Genomic DNA, 19,522 nt, shown 5'->3' with positions numbered 1-19,522 from the left:
TCTGTAATCAAAATCAAGATGATAATCTCACAGCACAGTTTACAATGTCTAGGACTGGAAAGAAGCCTAGATGTCCATCGACAGAAGAATGGATAAAAAAGTTGTGGTACATATAGGCAATGGAATATTACTCAGTGGTGAAAATGTATACATTTGAATCAGATTTAATAAAGTGGACGACCCTAGAACATATTATACAGAGTGAAGTAAGTAAGAAAGAGAAAAACAAATATCATATATTAATGCATATATATATATATATGGAACCTAGAAAGATGGTGCTGATGAAGCTGTTTTCAGGATGGCAATAGAGATGTAGACCTAGAGGACAGATTTGTGGCCACAGTTGGGGAAGGAGAGGGTGGACAAGCTGATAGAATAGCATTGAAACAGACACATTTCCATATGTAGCACTAGATGGTCAGTGGGAACCCACTGTGTGACACAGGGAGCTCACACCCCGTGCTCTTTGTCAACCTAGAGGGGTGGTGTGAAGTGCGAAGAGGCAGGGAAGTGCAAGACAGGGAAATATGTAGACACACAGCTGATTCATGTTGGTGCATGGCAGAAACCAATACAACATTTTAAAGCAATTACCTCCAATTAAAAATAAATAAATTAAAAAGAAAACCAAGATGATAATCTGAATGCCTAAGATTTAAGTCATCTTCTTAGTAAACAGTGGAGAGGATTCATATTTTTAAGAAAATAAATTTGAGATTCAATGGGAAGATAAAAATTTTAAATCACTTTATTGACATTCCAAAAAGCTTTGCATATTAACTGTATATGACTTGATGGGTTTGTAGATATGTATATCTGTGAAAGGGCTTCCCTGGTACTTCAGCTGGTAAAGAATCTACCTGCAGTGTAGGAGATCCTGATTCAATTCCTGGGTCAGGAAAATTCCCTGGAGAAATGATCAGCTTACTCATTCCAGTAATCTTGGTCTTCCCTGGTGGCTCAGATGGTAAAGAATCCGCCTGCAAAGTGGGAGACCTGGGTTTTATCCTGGGTTGGGAAGCTCAAGAGTCAGATATGACTAAGCACAGCATATCTGCAAAAACATCCTCAGAATCTGTGCCACAAACATATCCATCATCTCCAAAAGTTTGCTCTCATCTTCTTTATTATTATTTTAATTTTATGAAAAGAACATACCATAAGATCTATTTTCTTAGGAGGTTTTTGGATGTAAGTCACTCAGTTGTCTCTGAATATTTGTGACCCCATGAACTGTAACCCACCAGGCTCCTCTGTCCATGGAATTCTCTAGGCAAGAATACTGGAGTAGGTTGATATTTCCTTCTCTACTGGAGTAGTTTGATATTTCCTTCTCTAGCAAAACTTCCCAACCCAGGGATCAGTCCACAAGGTTGCAAAACAGTCAGACATAACTGAACAGCTAAACAACAGCAAAACCTGAGAGTAGAGATCTTTCTTTGAGCTCCTGCTTTCAATTTCTTCAAATGTATACTCACAAGTGAGACTGATGGGTCACATAGTAATTCTATTTTTAATGTTTTGGGGAATCTCTATATGTTTTCCTTAGAAGTTGCACTGATTCACATTCCCATCAACAGTATACAAAGTTTCTCTTTATGCCATATTCTTACTACACTTACTTTTTTCTTTTTATGTTTGAATAATGAACATACTAAAAGATGTAAGGTGCTTTCTCATTGTGATTTTGATCTGTATTTCCCAGACTCTCACTGCTGATTGGTGATGTGGAGCATACTTTATATATCTGTTGGCCATTTGTATTGACATTTCTTTGAAGAAATGTCTTTTCAGGGCCTTTGCACACTTTTAAATGAGGTTTTCTTTTGCTACTGAGTTGCATGAGTTCCTTACCAATGTTAGATTTTAACCCTTATATAAGATACATGCCTTGCAAATATTTTCTCCCACTTTGTTTTTTCAATGTGTTGCTTGTTTTTTTTTTTTTTTTTTTTTTGCTATTCAGAAACTTTCTAGTTCCCGGTTGTCTAATTTTTCATTTGCTGCCATCAGTATCAGATGGCAAATTTTAAGTTATTTTAAATATACATACCGGAAAATAGATGCCAGCATTAAAAGGGATGAGGAACGAAATAAAAGCAAAATTTGATATAAAATACAGAGGAATAAGAAAAAATAAAGTGCAAAATAACTGTACTACAGAGGTAATATAAAAGCAGTAACCATTTTTGTTTCAGAAGAAAAAAGCAAAAGGAGTTCTGGAAAGTACTTCGTGCATTGAAGCTTTTGTGATCATTTGGAGATAGGTAGCCTTGGAGAAGGCAATGGCACCCCATTCCAGTACTCTTGCCTGGAGAATCCCATGGACGGAGGAGCCTGGTAAGCTGCAGTTCATGGGGTCACGAAGAGTTGGACACTTACTGAGAGACTTCACTTTCACTTTTCACTTTCATGCATTGGAGAAGGAAATGGCAACCCATTCCAGTGTTCTTGCCTGGAGAATCCCAGGGACGGCGGAGCCTGGTGGGCTGCTGTTTATGGGGTCGCACAGTCGGACACAACTGAAGCAACTTAGCAGCAGCAGCAGGAGACAGTGGGCAGCTCTATAGGTTTCTCTGCTATAAAGTTGTAAAGGTGGGGTATTTTTGAACTCAGTGAGAAAATTCCTTTCTTAGCTTTACTGTTCATACTGCTAATGTTCTAAAGAAATCCAACTGCCATTTCTCCTACTGCCAACATACTTAACTATTGTTGCACAGAGCACAACAATGATAAGATCTGAACAAAACAAATGGCTCAGCATTGCCAGGAAACTTATGTTTTTGCCATGAATTTTTATAAGATGCCAAGAAAGTACTATTGTGTTGAAAATGCCTAAGACAAATCAGCATATTTTTACAGCACTTACAGACATTTTGATAATTAAAGCGTTCTACCATTATTCCATATTTCTTCAATGAGGTTCTTTCGGTGCTTTTTAAAAGCATAGAGGATGTATAAATCATTTCCAAAGGGTGACATAACTAAGAATACTTGTTTGGTCCTGAGTATAGTCAGCTTAACCAGGTAATGCTCTTTTGCATCACTGCATGCTATCTTTGAAAATCAACTGAAAGCTGGAATTTTTACTCAATTAATTTGAACCTCAAGCTTTCAGGGTTCTTTGGATTTATTGAATGCATTTGCCATGTTAATTTCTAATACATTAATTTGCTTATTGAATAAAAATTAATTATTGAAGTCATGTTCATTTCTAGGCAATATGTTACCAGTAGTATTATACAGATGGATAAGAATAGGCCTTGCTCTTTGGTGAATTATTACTCAGTTGAAGAGGTTGACATATAAATCTACATTTTAAAATTAAGTTATTAGGTAAGTATGAAGTCAGAGTCAAGACTTAAGGAACACAGAGTTTGGGGCATTAAAGACAAAGTCACAAGTTTAGGAAATATTTTCATGTACATAAGATGACATTTATATTTTTAAGACAATTGAAAGTGTTACTGAGGTAAAGACAAAGGAAAAAATGAAGAAGCTCTGTAAGAGCATAATAAAAAGCCCCAATGCATTATAATGTGTGGTGTAGGTGTTTTGTAGTTGTTTAGTTCCTGTTATGTCCAATTCTTTATAATCCCATGGACTGTAGCCTGCCGGGCTCCTCTGTCTATGGGATTTTCCGGGCAAGAATACTGGAGTGGCTTTCCATTTCCTTCTCCAGGGAATCTTTCTTACACAGGGATCGAACCCACTTCTCCTGCATTGGCAGGTGAATTCTGCTGAGCCACTCAGGAGGCAGACACTAATGCTTAATATTTAAGGAAAAGAATGTGAAAAGATAAGCCTGATGGGACAAGTAGCATTGAGCTTTGTTGGAGCCTTGTTTAATATGTGAAACATTAAATTTTATTCAATTTGTGATAAGAGCAATATACCTGTAGAGAGGAATAAAATGAACCATTTGGCTGTAATATGAGAATTTAAGGTATATAGCACTGAAATTAGAACAGAATAAATGTATGGCAATAATGACATATACATGCTTGCATGTTTAGTAAATAAATGCATCAGTAAAGCATAAATATGTGATAAAACATTGTTTTTACTAAATTAAATCATATATCTTAGCTTTCAGTTCAGCTCAGTTCAGTTCAGTCACTCAGTCTTGTCCGACTCTTTGTGACCTCATGGACTGCAGCACACCAGTATTTCCTGTCCATCACCAACATCTTAGCTTTATTTTTTTTTTTTAATTTTTAAACATCATTTTCTTAAAGATATAATAAATAAACATGTTTGGTTTTCAGGTAAGGAATCTGAACCTCAGAAAATCTAGGTGACTAAACATGCAAGCATGTATGTATCACTATTGATGTATGATTATTCTGTTCTAATTTCGGTGTTATATCCCTTCAATTCTTCTCTTATGTTATAACAATAGTCTCTCAGGGACTTTTTATTATAAACAAACCAACTGGTGTTGCATATAGAGAATACATGCAAACATTTTCAATTGTTAATGGTATGCATGAGTAGATAAAGGAATAACTTATGATAAATATTCTTGAACAGTAATACAAAAATGAAAGGAAAAAGCCTGGAGAATAAAAACTGACTTCTTTCTTGATTTCTGGAGGGAGATCACAGATCAAGTTCCTTTTCCTTCCCACTGGTAGGGTTCCTCAGTGTGATGGATCGCTCCAATTCCAAGTCATATGACAGCAAGGAGAGCAACCCTGAGCTGCTCAGTGGTGAAGGCAGTGCCATGTATTTACAACCAGCACTGCAGGGGAGCAGAGACTTTCCTTTTTATATATCACTTATAAGTTGGTACACTCCGCCAAGCAGTAGTGTTTAAAACTTAATGAGGATGAAAAATTGTGTGTATACTCCAGTGTATACCTGTGTGTATGAGTTAAGTGTATGTTTAACATTGGATGTTCATATTAATAAGCAGTTGACAGGGGCAAAAATTCAAGCACAGGAATACATTTTTATGTTTTTCATCTATTTATTTGCAAACTTTGTATATTGAGAATAAAAACTCAGGAAAAATGATTTATTTAAGTGTCCTGAGATTATAGCACATTCTTGTACTCTAAATACATGATATTCTAAGTACTCTAGCTGTTGTCCACAGTTGGCAGATTTTGTAGGGAAAACTATGAGATTCTCAGTTAAAATTTTGAATTTCAGATAAAATGTAGATGAATTTTAGTATAAGTATGTCTCAAGTGTTTTGTGGGAAAAGTTATACTAAGAAAATATTCATTGTTTATCTGAAATTCAAATTTAACTGAGAATCCTGTATTTTATCTGGCAACCCTAATATTATCTATACCAGATTTCATTCTCCTAAAGAATCATTTTGAGGAAAATGTGGATTATTTCAATGTGAATATATGGTTATAGAGCAAATACTTAGATGGATTAAGTAGATCTTTGAGAATGAGAAAGCTTTTTTTTTTTTTCTTTCCTGCCACTTTATTTCAGTAAAGTCAAGCAGCGAACAATGTTCCGTAAAGGTCAATTGGCAACTATACCATCTGCTCTGGGTCCCTAGAATAAATTTCCTGCTGGGGCCTTGCTACATGTGAGCACATGTTGTTTTCACAAAGACCAAAATCTTATATTGTATTCTTGCTTGATCCCTGCTGTGGATGCTGGCTTAACAGCATCAGTAATGCTGCTTCTGGACGTTCATTATGCTGATTGCTGTCAATCCCAGGAATGAAGATTCTATCAAGTTAAAACAACATGAAATGCTGGAAATACGGATGAACAGATAATACCCCCGGATTACTTTTACAAGACTTGTTTATCCATGTTCTGGGTTATGGGAAAATTGGCTCTTAAAAGCTCCCAGTAACCCCTTTCAATGGCAACCCATTCCAGTACTCTTGCCTGGAAAATCCCATGGATGGAGGGGCCTGGTGGGCTGCAGTCCATGGGGTCTCTAGCAGTCGGACACGACTGAGGGACTTCACTTTCACTTTTCACTTTCATGCATTGGAGAAGGAAATGGCAACCCACTCCAGTGTTCTTGTTTGGAGAATCCCAAGGATGGGGAGCTGGTGGGCTGCCGTCTATGGGGTCGCAGAGTCAGATACGACTGAAGCGACTTAGCAGCAGCAACCCCTTTCCCTAGAGAATTGCCCCTGGAAGATTGAAATACCTCAAAAGACATGAGTCGTCTATTGTTCCACTCACCCACAGTCAGTGAGTAATGGATAATAGGCTGAAAAATATTAATATCTCAAGGTGGGACAAGTTGTGATCCAGTTAATACTCCTGATCTCCGTACGAATTCAAGCTAAGACTAAACTTCAGATGAAACCACAAATTTGCTTGGCTTTTTCTCCTGCTCTTTTCTCACATATTTCACCAGAGAGTTCTACCTCAATAAACAACTTATGCATATATCATCATTTCAAATTCTGCTTCTGGGCAGCTCAAATCAGGACAATATTCTAGTGTCAGAAAGGAAACTGTTTATTTAGATAAAATCAAATGGCTAGGTCAAAGAATTATGTGTTGAATATAAAACCACATGGAAAAATCATGGGAAAAACTGTACATCATCAATACTAACTACACTCCCTAGTGCCTCTGTATCGTCTAGTCTACTGTTCATCCCTTCTAGTTTATTTTTTTCTACTTTGATTATAGTATTCTTCATATCTGTTTGATTTTATTTGTGTTCTGTCTTTGCTACATACTTCTAATTTATCAATGTATTCATCTCATCTTCTCCCAAGTGTTTTGAACATCTTTATGAAGCTGAAGCTCCAATACTTTGGCTACCTGATGTAAAAAGCTGACTCATTGGAAGAGAACCTGATGCTGGGAAAAACTGAGGGCAGGAGGAGAAGACGGAGAAAGGATGAGATGGTTGGATGACATCTCAACTCAGTGGACAAGAGTTTGAGCAAACTCTGGAACATAGTGAAGTAGAGGGAAGCCTAGCGTGCTACAGTCCATGGGGTCTCAGCAGAGCTGGACACAATTCAGTGACTGAACAAAAACAATTTTCTCAAGTAGATTACTTATCTCTATTTTATTTAGCTCTTCTTCTGGGGATTTAACTTTATTTCTTTTCTTTGGGACATATTCCTCTGTTTCCTTGTTTTGCCTTATTTGCTGTTTTTATTTCGATGTATTTTTGGTACCTTGGTTACCTCTTGGAGAAGTGACTTTTTGTAGGAAACTTAATATGTGTTCCAGAAGCACACTCCCCTCTGGTCACCAGAGCTGTGTTCTCTAGTGGTGTCACCTACATGGGCTGAGTGGGTCTTTCTGTTTTAGCAAACTGACTACTCTGACTGGTTTCCTAGTCATGGCTAGCCCTTGACTGGACTGGTTGCCAGGTCTTGCCTGGCGGGCAGGGCTGGCCATGAGATGGCTAATTGCAGAACCCTGGGGTTCCCAGTTCTAGTGTTTGCTCGCTGGTGGGTGGTACTTGCTCCTGACATGCCCGACTGTGGGGTCTGGGATGTCCTAAAGCTGTTATCCACTGTTGGGTGGGGCTAGATCCTTGGGAAGTTGGCTCAGGTGTACAAAGTGTCTCAGAGCTGATATCAACCTGCAGGCCAGCTGGTCTGGGGCCCAGGGAGTGCCCAGGCTAATGCCAGCCTGCTGGTGTTGGAGCCAGCTCCTGGCACCTTTGGCTGTCGAGTCCTGGAGATCCCAGAGCTGATGTAGACCTGCTGGTAATTAAGGTTGAGCTCTGAAGTCTGGCTTGAGGGTTGGGATGGGTGGTGGTCCTGCGGCTAGCGCTTGTGTACTGATTTATGGGGCCAGGTCCTGGCAGGGTAGTGGGCTCAGCATGTCTTAAGACAACTGTCCTTCCAGTTGATGGGGACTTTGTCTCCACATGGCTGGCCGTTTGTCTTCAGGAATCCCAGTACTGCTGTTGACCGGCTCAGGATTGGGGCCAGGTCCTGGCTCTAATAAGCTAAAGGGAGGATTCCAAAATGATGCCTGCCAGCACCAATGTACTTCCGGAAGAATGAGCTCCCCAAACTGTCCACGGCCAGTGTCTATGTCCCCAAGGTGAGTTCAAGTTGCCTCTTGCCTGTCCAGGAAGTTCTCTAAGGTCAACAGGTGGGTCTGACCCAGGATCTTATCAATGTACTGCTTCTGCCCTGCATCTCAGAGCATGTGAGATTTCGTGTGTGCCCTTTAAGTGTGGGGTCTTCGTGTCCCATGGCCCCCTGGCTTTCCCTAAAGTAAGCCCTGCTGGACTTCAATACCAGATATTCTTAGAGCCCATTTCCTGGGTGAAGAAACTGTGAGCTGGGTAGCCTCATATGACTCTCCATTCCTTGAGGAGATTCTCCACAATTGTCATTATTCTCCTATCTCTGATCACTCATCTGGGGTGACCATACTGCATCACCATCCACCTACCCATATCATCAAGGTTCCTTATTTATATTTTTAGTTGTAAAAGATATTTTTTGCTAGTCTTCTGGTCCTTCTCATTAATAGTTGCTCTGTATATACTTGTGATTTTGGTATACCAGGGTGGGGAGGTGAGCTCAGAGTCCTCTTACTCCACTGTCTTGGCTGCAGACAAGATCCAATAAATAAGGAAGCACTGTGTCCAATAATGAAATTAATCTGTGGGAACAACTTTAAGATAATACAACAATGTCTACATAAGGAGGCAAGGGTGAGAAGTGCTGAGTGCCTTCACATACAAATTTAGGAAAACAAGAGTCAAAGTTACCGACTGTATTTAAACACTCTTTCATGTTCAAGATGTTGATAACTATATTCATATAAGAGATTTGATAAGGGCTCAAATATGCAACTGCTTTCATTTGATAAAAATATGTTGCCTCCTTATAATCCTTTTATGGAAATATTTACATAGATGACAGTACATTGTACTAACATTTTATATTGTTACATTTTTTAAAAAATCTCAAATCTTATCTGCATTCAGAGAAGTAAACAGTATATTTTTGCTGCTCACTTCTTAATAATTTAACCTGGTCACATCTGACAAAAAGATTGAAGTTATTACAAGCCACTTTAACATATTTAATCCAAGATAATCACGATAGTGATTATCCATCGTGATTGTCTTTAGACCAAGATAATCACAATGCTGTGATCACTCACCTAGAGCCAGACATCCCAGTTTGTGAAGTCCAGTGGGCCTTAGAAAGCATCACTACGAACAAAGCTAGTGGAGGTGATAGAATTCCAGTTGAGCTATTTCAAATCCTGAAAGATGATGATGTGAAAGTGCTGCACTCAATATGCCAACAAATTTGGAAAACTCAGCAGCAGCCACAGGACTGGAAAAGATCTGTTTTCATTCCAATCCCAAAGAAAGGCAATGCCAAAGAATGCTCAAACTATCACACAATTGCACTCATCTCACACGCTAGTAAAGTAATGCTCAAAATTTGGACTCTGTGGGAGAGGGAGAGGGTGTGATGATTTGGGAGAATGGCATTGAAACATGTATAATATCATATATGTAACGAATCGCCAGTCCAGGTTCGATGCAGGATACTGGATGCTTGGGGCTGTTGCACTGGGATGACCCAGAGGGATGGTACGGGGAGGGAGGTGGGAGGGGGGTTCAGGATGGGGAACATGTGTACACCCATGGCAGATTCATGTTGATGTATGGCAAAACCAATACAATATTGTAAAGTAAAAAAAAATTAAAAAAATAGGAAAAAAAAAATTCTCCAAGCCATGCTTCAGCAATATGTGAACCATGAACTTCCAGATGTTCAAGCTGGTTTTAGAAAAGGCAGATACTGGTTTCTTGGGGCTGGTGCACTGGGACGATCCAGAGGGATAGTACGGGGACGCAGGAGGGAGGGGGATTTGGGATGGGGAACACGTGTATACCTGTGGTGGATTCACATTGATGTATGGCAAAACCAATACAATATTGTAAAGTAATTAACCTCCAATTAAAATAAACAAATTTATATTAAAAAAAAAGAAAAGGCAGAGGAATGAGAGATCAAATTGCCAACATCTGCTGGATCATGGAAAAAGCATGAGAGTTCCAGAAAAACATCTATTTCTGATTTATTGACTATGCAAAAGCCTTTGACTGTGTGGATCACAATAAACTGTGGAAAATTCTGAAAGCGATGGGAATACCAGACCACCTGACCTGCCTCCTGAGAAATATGTATGCAGGTTAGGAAGCAACATATGAGCCTTGGACTCTCCGTTCCTTGAGGAGATTCTCCACAAATTTTAATTATTCTCCTATCTCTGATCACTCATTTGGGGTGACCATACTGCATCACCACCCACCTACCCATGTCATTGAGGTTCCTTATTTATATTTTTAGTTGTAGAAGATATTTTCTGCTAGTCTTCTGGTCATTCTCATTAATAGTTGCTCTGTATATACTTGTGATTTTGGTATACCAGTGTCGGGAGGTGAACTGGACATGGAACAACAGACTGGTTCCAAATAGGAAAAGGAGTACATCAAGGCTGTATATTGTCACCCTGCTTATTTAACTTCTATGCAGAGTACATCATGAGAAACGCTGGGCTGGAGGAAGCACAAGCTTGAATCAAGATTGCCGGGAGAATATGCAGATGACAGATATGCAGATGACACCACCCTTGTGGCAGAAAGTGAAGAGGAAATAAAAAAACCTCTTGATGAAAGTGAAACATATTTAAAGTATCTCTTATTGCAGAAAAATAGTATGTTCACTTCTTAAGATATGCAAGATACTGATATAAAGTCCATTTTGAAGATATATTTTTGCCTATGACTTCCCTGTAGTGAAATATCATAGTTAAAAAGAATGGATTTTTGATGTTTGTTATTTTCTTTTTGCAATTAGCTAAGCTAAAAACACTCAAAACACAATCTTTTTCCAGACTTTTGTGTTCTTACACAGATATACATTTTCAAATATAATATTACTGACTTCCTAACTGTGTAAATATGAAATATAAATGAGATTGTAATTCACTTCTGAACACTCTTTTTAAATCAATATTTTCTAACAGGAAAGTTTGGAACAAAATTAAATCATAAAAATAAAATGACAATCTTTCCCATCCATTTTTGTTAAAGGTACCAAATCTGCCTAAGAGAATAGTGCCATATATAAAGAAAATAAAAGCGAGACAAAAGTCATAGAACCTTGAAGGAATAGCTATAGAAAAACAAATCATCCCCATACTAAACACATGCAATTTTAGTAATAGATAATTGAATTATGAATCGTGTCTCACCTTACTGTGTTGTACTGCATAGATGTATGTTTTTTTCTGCTATTTCTTTTTTTTTTTTCATACTTCAATCCTTTATTACTCTTAAAGACTATTTTTTTTTAGAGCAGTTTTAGGTTCACAGCAAAATTGAGAGGAAGCATACGGATTGCTTATACACTCCCTGCCCCCACACATGCATAGCCTCCTCCATATCAACACCCGCCCCCCACCAGAATGGTACATCTGTTAAAGTGCAAAAACCTACATTGACACCTCATAATGACCCAAAGTTCATAGTTTGTATTGTAATTCACTCTTGGTATTGTACATTCTATTGGTTTGGACAAATGTATAATGACATATATACATCAATATCATATCATTAAATGATATTTCATGGGTAGATGTACCACTGTTTATCCACTCACCTACTGAAGGACATTTTGGTTACTTCTAACTTTTGTCAATTATGAATAATCCTGCTATAAATAATCCCTATGCAGATTTTTGTGTGAACATAAGCTTTCAATTCCTTTGAATAATTACCAAGAAGCATGAATGCTAGGTAACATGTGTATCTATTCTTCAGTGAAGTGTCTGTTGAAGTCTTTGGCCAATTTTAAAACTGGATCATCTTCTTATTGTTGAGTTTTAAGAGTTCTTTGTATATTTTGGATTAATCCTCTGTCAGATGTGTCTTTTGCAAATATTTTTTCTCAGTTTCTGGTTTCCTCATTCTCTTGGCATTATTTTTTTACAGAGCAGAAGTTATTAATTTTAATGAAGTTCAATATCAATTCTTTCAAGATCTGTGCTTTGGTGTTGTATTTAAAGTCATTGCTCTACCCAACGTAATCTAGTTTTTCTTCTATGTTATTCTTTATAATTTTACATTTAGGTCTTTGATTCATTTTCAGTTAATTTTTGTGACGGGTGTAAAGGCTTGTATCTATATTCACTCCTTTGCATTTATTATTTTTTTTTCCCATTCCAGATGCTTTTATTATTTTATTTTATTTTATTTTTAAACTTTACAATATTGTATTAGTTTTGCCAAATATCAAAATGAATCCACCACAGGTATACCCACGTTCCCCATCCTAAACCCTCCTCCCTCCTCCCTCCCCTACCCTCCGTCTGGGTTGTCCCAGTGCACCAGCCCCAAGCATCCAGTACCGTGCATCGAACCTGGGCTGGCAACTCATTTCATACATGATATTATACATGTTTCAATGCTATTCTCCCAAATCTCCCCACCCTCTCCATCTCCCACAGAATCCATAAGACTGATCTATACATCGGTGTCTCTTTTGCAGTCTCGTACACAGGGTTATTGTTACCATCTTTCTAAATTCCATATATATGCGTTAGTATACTGTATTGGTGTTTTTCTTTCTGGCTTACTTCACTCTGTATAATAGGTTCCAGTTTCATCCATCTCATTAGAACTGATTCAAATGTATTCTTTTTAATGGCTGAGTAATACTCCACTGTGTATATGTACCACAGCTTTCTTATCCATTCATCTGCTGATGGGCATCTAGGTTGCTTCCATGTCCTGGCTATTATAAACAGTGCTGCAATGAACATTGGGGTACACGTGTCTCTTTCCCTTCTGGTTTCCTCAGTGTGTATGCCCAGCAGTGGGATTGCTGGATCATAAGGCAGTTCTATTTCCAGTTTTTTTAAGGAATCTCCACACTGTTCTCCATACTGGCTGTACTAGTTTGCATCTGCTATTTCTTAAATTTTATTTTTAGGCAAAATATCTGGTTAACCTTTGAAAACTGACAACTCAGCCAGGCAATTAACTTGTGCCCATATAACCTGAACACAACATATTGCCAACATCTACCTCTGCCAGTTCCTAATAGCAAACCCACTTTGGCTAGACCTTGACAAACCTGGATGAATGAGTTATATAAGGCCTCAGGAGGATCAACGAATCAGCCTTTTCATGTTTTGCAAAGGTTGGGATCCCATATGTAATTATTTCAATTTGCCTAGATAACTGTTAACCACCACTACCCCTCTCCCCCCCACAAACATTTTCCTGGTTTCATCTATTGCATAGAAAAAGTGCAGATAGCTTTAAGGTTGGGATTCTTTGTGATCTGCTGAGTGTGCGTGTCAACAGAATAAATGCCTCATGGTATCTTCCATGATCAATTCTTAAGAGATGACTGCGGTCATTTAACAATAACTAAAATTGGACTTCCCTGGTGGCTCATCTCTAAAGAATCTGTCCTCAAGGCAGGATACACAGGAGATGTGGGTTCAATCCCCGGGTCAGGAAGCTCCCCTGGAGAAGGAAATGGCAACCCACTTCAGTATTCTTACTTGGGAAATCCCATGGACAGAAGAACCGGGTGGACTGCAGTCCATGAGATTACACAAGAGTCAGACAGAACTTAGTGACTAAACAACAATCAGTATTCTTGCCTGGGAAATCCCATGGGCAGAGGAGCCTAGTGGATTACAGTCCATGAAGCTTCACAAGGGTTGCACACTACTTAGTGACTAAACAGAAACAACAACATTGTCTGAAGTTATCCCAAAAGCCATTAGTCAGGATACAATGCTGTTCACATGAGCCCCAGATGTCCATTCTATTCTAACAGAACAATTTCTTCCTTGGTGACTAGTGGTTTCAACATTTGCTTTGAGCTTTCAACTAGGTGAGGAAATTAAATACATTTTAATAATAATTTTCAATTGCTTCTCCAAAAATAGGGCATGTCTTGATTTTTTTTTTTCCTGAAAATGAATTTGTTTGGGGCAGAAAATATTGCATGTAATCAAACACAATTATGGCAACAAAACCCACCATACAAAAATAAATTGTAGAACTATACAATACTCCAGCCCAAAGGAGCACAAATTCTAAATCTCCTACTTGGCTCCGACTGCAGCTTCACTCTCCAAGTAAGATTTATGACTTCACTTGGGACTGCATTACCAGGCACTGAGGGAACTTTCCTTAGGAAGGGGAACATGTATCTAAGTCATGACAGAGTTCTGACAGATTTTCTCCTAGAAAGGATGGGAAGATTGAGAGTTACCTTAAATCCCCTTAAGACTCTTTTGATGGGAAGCAGTGAAGCAAGTTTAAGGTAATGTCATTTTCTGCTGCTTTATCAGTACTATCTAAGATAAATTTCACCTTCTAAGCTGCAATATATCAATGATTTTAGAAGTAGTGCAACAATTGGTCCTAGAAAGAAAGTTGTTCGAATTGCTTTGTTGAAACTAATTGTTTTCCTGGTATTATAAAATTTAGATAAGTTGTAATTTTCTCAGTGTGATTTAAATAATTTTATAACAAGAAACAACTTTAAGGGGTCCCAGGTTGCCTGATTTTTAACACATTCTGTAGCTAAAAGGCAAAACTGCTTAAATATTAATTCTGCAATGTCATTCATAGACTAGATTTGAGAAAATATACTTCAGATACTACTACTGAATCCTCCTTGAATATGCTTCATGTTAATTACTTGCTTTAATAAAGGTTATGAGTGGATGTCTTAGAAGTAAAACTCAACAGAAAAAAAAAATTCTTTTATCCTTTTCTACACTTATTTTCTTTTATCATTTTGTCTTTACAGTTCTATTATTTTGTGCTTTTTAACTGGCTATGATAATGGAGCAGAATGTTAAAAAGGTATGCCTTGGTTCAATGTCAGGTAATAATAACCATCTCTGGTAATGACCAACATAGAAGCTAAATATTAACCATTTCCAAATTTTCCTTTTTGACTTTGCTGGTGGTAATCTAATAAGATGTCAATGTAAAAGTATCTTAATATTCATGCCCACAATTACATGAATATTCAAGAGTCCTCATGCTCCTAACACAAAACAACAGCTAATATAAAGGGAGTCTTACCTTGGATTTTACCCTTATATATTCTGAAGTGTGTAGGTATTTCAAAGTAAAGTATTCTCTTGTGTATAATACATCTAGTTCAATTTCAAAATCTTTGACAATGGCTAAATGTAGTTGAATAAGTAATGTATAGTGCGTTAACCTTCACAGTAAATGTTCTTGTTTTGTGAGTTTAGTCATAATGGGCTTTTACAAACGTTGACTATCTCTGCTTAATAATTATTTTCTTTCAGAGTCATTTAAATATGTGCTTTTCCTTTCACTTTTGTTTAAATAAAAGAATGGTCACCATGAAATATTTTAAGCCATCCTCCCACTCTATTTCTGTTTAGTTTTTTGCCTTTTTTGTATATTTATTAATATTATTTTTAATCAATGATGTACCAATGTTAAAGATCTTCTCAAAATGGTCAAATATCACAATTTTTATTAATAATTAATTTTTCAAGGCAAAACATTTGCACTCCCAAATCTGATACTACCATTCTGTGGAATGATTTTACTAAAACTTCAGTGTCAAATACAGAGAATTGGCTTATATTCTACTCATTTGTGGTTCAGATGGCAAAGAACCTGCCTGCAATGCAGGAGATCAGGATTTGATCCCTGGGTCAGGAAGACCCCCTGGAGAAGGGAATGGCAACCCACTCCAATATTCTTGCCTGGACAAATCCATGGACAGAGGAGCCTGGGGATTTGCAGAGTCAGACATGACTGAATCACTAACACTTTAACTTTTCACTTCACACTCAGTAATGCAAAATTCTGTTTTAAGTGTATATTAAATCATTCTCTTCTTCTCCACACATAAATTATTCTTGGTATTGCTGCTCCATCTCCCCTTTTATGTATCTTTTTTCATTAGTCTTTTTTTCAGACTAATTAATATTAGACTTTCTGTCTTTTGAAACTCCCTCTCCCACAAATTTTCAGTAAAATGTTCACTGATTGCTTTATTAGTCTGTATCCTGCTGGTATCAGTGACCAAAGTTCAACTCCATGTAGATAAAACAAAAGGCAATTTAATTGGTTCAGATAGCTTGGGAATCCAGGAAATATACCTGTAATCAAGCACTGTGAGACCCTTCCATTCAAAGAATGTCATTTTTCACCTTAAGTTCTGCTTTTTCTGGCTTCACTGTTCTGGTTTTTTCTCACAGTAGAGCGAATTATTTGTGTGAGCAAATATCTCTGGCCAGACCAACAAGAGATCAAAGCATATTTTTATCTATAAACTTTAACAGATAAATATGCTGTAAGTTAGGTATCTCTGACATTTTATTATTAGATATTGAGTTAACTGTTATTTTTAAAATCTACAGCTAGTTCATTTGCATAGACTTTGCAGAAACTTGTTTTAATAGATTTTTCAGAGGCGATTTCCTTAGCCAGAAGAAAAATTTCCTGTTTGTTCTTTTTCTCTTATTTTCAATAGTCATTAATTTGAAAAATGAGGAGTTAACAACTTACAACCCTATAGAATGATTATGATTAAGATACTCCCTCATATGCAGGTGAGGGTCTATAAGTGGCCTGCTTTTAACTAGTAGAAAACAGAGAATGTACAACACAGTTCAATTCCCTCTTTCCTTCTTACATTTTCCCTAAAGCCTGACTGTGTTGCATAGAACTAGTGATACGACTCACCATTTCTGAACCCATATAGCCTTAAGTAATTCCAACTTAAGATATTAATAGCAATATAATAATAATAAAAATAACTCACAGATAGAGGACAGTTCAGAGTTTATGCAATGAGATTACTTTATTTGAAATAAAATTTTATTTTTTAATTTGATGTCAAAATGTGTCAACGATTAGAAATTGGGCAAGATATGAAATCAAAGCTGGAGACAGAACACCATACTCCTTTATGCCATCATACATCTTCATAGTAGCTTAAAATAGGCATTTTATAGTCTTAAACCCATTTATAGAATGAGAAACATCATTTCAGAAAATATTTAAGGATTATCATTACGTGCCATGCACTGTTTGCAATATTAAATAATAATGAAAAAGTTGAAATGTGCCATTCTCTATCACTCAGAATGAACAAGCAAAGGGGGAAAATGTATAGTATGTATACATTAAAAATTATATATCAGACAAGATTACAAACTCAGTTCTAGAGAGACATTACAAGAGGCATCATATGACAATATTTGGTCAGCTTAAAGGATAGATATGAATTTTCATAATATGACAGCAAAATGAATATTCCTAGATCTTTGGTAATAAAACTACTAAAAGAAAATAACACTTCCAAAAGTTTAGCTCTCAGTACTATATCACTTTTGTGTGTTATTTTGTGATGAGGTGACTTTGATCATGCTGAGATGTGATGAGAGTTTGCTCTCCAGCATGACATTCCTGGGGTATAATCTCTACTTCAACCTACAGAAAGAAGAGATCCTTGGCATGATCATAAAACTGTCCTTTGTGTATATGTTTTTAACACTAAAATGTATATATTTCCAGACTTCTATAATGGCCTTAGCATAATATTATCACTTATAATACTATCACTCACCAATGAAAGGTAGGAAATCTTCTTTTTAGATCTGTATAAGCTTACGTTTTGTTTCATATGATTTTTGGTACTATATGTGTGCAATTTAAATAATAGTGGTAAAATAGACACATGTACAAGCCATCTAAGCTAAAAAAAAATACATTTTTTGCCAAAACCTCATTGCTCACACCTCTTTCTCTCTGTCCGTTACTTATAGAAGACCTTTCCTATTACATTTGTAATAATCTTCCCTTTACTTCATGTCTTTATCTCTCACGCGTGCACTGACAGATAACACGGTTTACTTATTCTTATGTTTTTGTGACTTACAGTCACATTTTTGAGATAGATTGATGTGAATTCAGGTGACTGTATTAATTTTTATGCTTGTGTAATTAATACTGCATGTTTTGGTGACATTTGTATTTTTTATTTTATTATTGATGCTCATTGGGTCATATCCAGCTTGGGGCTATTATGAAAAATGCTGCTATGAAAAATCTGCTGCACATCACTTGGTGCATAGATGTGGGAAATTCTGTTGGGTATATACTCGGGAGTAAACATGTTAGATGCAGGGTATGTGCACATATAAAATTTACAAGGTAATGCCAAACTGTTTTGTAAAGCACTTATAAAAATAATTGCTATAAACTGTCATTGATGCATGGGTATACATTCACACTCTATATTTTGTGTTACTCTTTCTGGTTCAACTGATTTCTACCTTTATTCCCTATATTCCTATAAACAAGGATTTAAATGTCATTATTTTATTAGATTCAGGTAAATTATTTTGGTGGGACTGCCACAGAGATGTTACCATGTACTTCACCTTACAACATTTCAAATATTGCATAATGTCAGAATTTCAATGTTCATGATGCTTAAGTTTGATCATTTTGTTAAGATCATGGCTCAAGTTGTCTCCATGTTACAAGAACATTTTTGTACTTAGATAATATCTGGAAGACATATTGAAGCAATATGAATCACTTTTTAGCAGCAATTTTCTTGGGAGTTTTATAATCACAATTTTCTAATTCAATAATTTCTTTCATATGTATTAGCCAGCAACATTTGAGTCTCCTAGTGTCTCTATGGTAAGAATCCATCTGCAATGCAGGAGCCCAGGAGACGCAGGTTGGATCCCTGGGTCAGGAAGATTCCATGGAGAAGGGAATGGCAACCCATTCCAGTATTCTTGTCTGGAGAATCTCTTGGGCAGAGGAACCTGCTGTGCCACAGTCCATGGGGTCACAAAGATTTGGACATGACTGAGCATGTGATGGCAATGGCACCCCACTCCAGTACTCTTGCCTGGAAAATCCCATGGACGCAGGAGCCTGGTAGGCTGCAGTCCATGGGGTCGCTAAGAGTCAGACAAGACTGAGCGACTTCACTTTCATTCTTCCCTTTCATGCATTGGAGAAGGAAATGGCAACCCACGCCAGTGTTCTTGCCTTGAGAATCCCAGGGACAGGGGAACCTGGTGGGCTGTGGTTTATGGGATCACACAGAGTTGGACAGGACTGAAGCGACTTAGTGGTGGCGGTGGCGGAACATGTGATGGATGGATGGATGTCCTTCTCAGGCCCTTTGGTTCATGCTACACAAGTTCACTATTGTTTCTGCTTTCACAATTATGAAACCATTTATTCATTTTCTGAAAAATCTTGCCCTTACTGTGAATATTTCTAGCTATGTAGGTCGTTTTCCTAATTTGCCATATTCTACATGTGGACATGATGGAACAGTCATGGACTATGTACATGCTAGACACGCACATATTATCAACACTTTTTCATTTCCTCTAGTTCAGTTCAGTTCAGTCACTCAGTCGTGTCCGACTCTGCAACCCCATGAATCGCAGCATGCCAGGCCTCCCTGTCCATCACCAACTCCCGGAGTTCACTCAGACTCACGTCCATCGAGTC

The sequence above is a fragment of the Bos indicus x Bos taurus genome, chromosome 12, assembly GCF_003369695.1.
Source record: "Bos indicus x Bos taurus breed Angus x Brahman F1 hybrid chromosome 12, Bos_hybrid_MaternalHap_v2.0, whole genome shotgun sequence".
NCBI lineage: Eukaryota > Metazoa > Chordata > Mammalia > Artiodactyla > Bovidae > Bos > Bos indicus x Bos taurus.
Note: the sequence above shows the minus strand (reverse complement) of the source record.